General features: G+C 33.6%; 1 long non-coding RNA gene across 1 annotated transcript in view; it reads right to left on the reverse strand.

Annotated features, from left to right (window-relative positions):
* The window catches only part of LOC109858235, a 219,460-nt gene that overhangs the window by 1,244 nt on the left and 215,883 nt on the right, over nucleotides 1-2,333 (reverse strand). The window lies entirely within an intron of this gene.

Here is a 2,333-nt window from a genome sequence, read left to right on the forward strand (position 1 = left end):
AGAGAGAGAGAGAGAGAGAGAGAGAGAGAGAGAGAGAGAGAGAGAGAGAGAGAGAAATCTCTATGTTTATGATCAAAATTTAAAATAAAAAATAAAAAATAGAAAATATTATTTTACAGAATTTCTTTTATAATTATCAATTGTCATCAATTTAGAAAAAAATACACTATTTACTAATTAAATTAAATTTAATTTATTAGACAATCACAGGCAAAAGAAAATTTTACTACTTTGAAGTATCGATTTTACATGCCTTTTCGAAGAGTAAATCACGATTATATCATCTTCAAATGTTATTTATTAAATCAACAGCACATGAATTCAGCCTCGGGCGTAAAAAGAGCCGGCAAACTTCAGAAGCGAATAAACCGCGCGGCCGTATTATTTTAGAATTCCGCGGAAACGACAAGAGAAAAGTATTATAAGAATTGTCAAAGATACCAGCAACGAGGTGGTTGAAGAACGAGGACGATCGAGACGAGGTGGCTTGCTAGAGATAGCGAAACACTGATTGCGTCGAGAAACTACCTCCCCGCAGAACATCTCGCTGATCAACTCTCCCTTCTTCTGCTTTTAATCCCTCCCGCTTTTCTGAACTTTTTCTCGCTTCTCTTTCTCTCTCTCTCTCTCTCTCTCTCTCTCTCTCTCACTTACTCTTTCATACTACTTTTCCTTGCGCACTGCGTTTAACACAGAGCAGCGTCCCTAGAGATTATTCTACGAACTTTCTCGTTCGCTAACGACGTATGTACAATTTGCAAATATCCATCATTTTCTTGAACGTAAGTATCAAGATTTACGAATTTTGCATGTGTATAAGAATCTTATATATTTGATACAGTCGATATACATAGATTGAATAAACAAACAGATATTATAAGTTGACTGTATCATCTTCGATCTTATGTTATAAATATTTTTATGCAATTCACACATCGCATATTATTGATTTATTAATCATTTTATTATTATTAATTAATATATCGCATATTACAAGTATCACGGTTTTGAAGGTTTTTCATTTAGTCTGAATTTAAATTCGAGATTTTCAAAATACGGAATAGGGTATATTAGCTACTACTGGCTTTATCTAATAGCTAATTTAAACTTTCAATTATAAATATATTATTCCTTCGTGGACATCTAAAAAATGACGACTAGTTGGACAGACTGTGAAACCCACGCGACTTTAAAGTTGAATATCTCCGCGAGAAATCAATATTTTTTCAATTTTACTTTTTTGAAAGTTTGAATTATAGACATGTACGCCTAGACTCAGCATGCATGTCTTTGGCAGAACGGACAAAGAGGCAAAACATGGGGGAAGATTTTTCTTTTTGCGCAGATAGGATGCGCAGTCTTTTTTTTGACGAGCGTGACAGTCATTAGTAGAACACAGATTCTAACCTAAGAAAAAAAATATATATATACAGGGTGTCCCAGAATTGCCGTACAATCTCTCATAGGCAGGTAGGAGTAAAACTGAGTCGAAAAGTCCTGAACGAGTTTTTTCTATCACTTATAATAAAGGATTTAATTATTGAATAAATCAAGCCAATCAACGCCGACCATTAGACGGGCGCACGTCAGTGAGCCGCGCGGAGCGCTCACGCACATCAGACGCATGGTTGACTGACGTGCGCCCGGCTAAAGGTCGGCGCTGATTGGCTTGATTTATTCAATAATTACTCCTTTATAATAGAAAAAAATGGTTCAGGACTTTTCGACTCAGTTCTACTCTTTCTACCTACCTACGAGAGATTGTATGGCAATTCTGGGACACCCTGTATACAGAAGCGTAGTTGTCTGCGGGCAATCAAAAACATTTATTAAATAATATTGTTTTTTATAATAAGTAAACATATAACTTGACATTTATAAAAAAAAAACATTTACACCATTGTATTTTTGTACTTTACTTGATTAAAAAACATATTTTAATATAACATAAGTAATAACTGAACATATAACACAAGTAAACAGAAATTGCACATAAATAATTACACAAAAAATATTATTACGTAAATGTAATATATAATATCCACATGCACGTCTTCATTTTTTGAACTAATTATAATGTTCTTATATATCATTTACAAAGGGCGCGCAGAAAAGGACAGAGATATTCCTTATGTTTTGCCTCTCTCTCCATTCTGCCAAATCCAATAATTATCATGACAAAATGTACGGCATGCTGAGTCTATACATGTCTACGATTTGAACGATTTTGCGTCAATCAAAAAAAAAAAAAAAAAAAAAAGAAAACAAAATGGAAAAAATCTTCAGTTTCGACGATATAAGCGTTTAAAAAATTAATTTTTATTCGAGACGCC

This window comes from Pseudomyrmex gracilis, unplaced genomic scaffold (genome assembly GCF_002006095.1).
Source record: "Pseudomyrmex gracilis isolate BER0280 unplaced genomic scaffold, ASM200609v1 scaffold_193, whole genome shotgun sequence".
NCBI lineage: Eukaryota > Metazoa > Arthropoda > Insecta > Hymenoptera > Formicidae > Pseudomyrmex > Pseudomyrmex gracilis.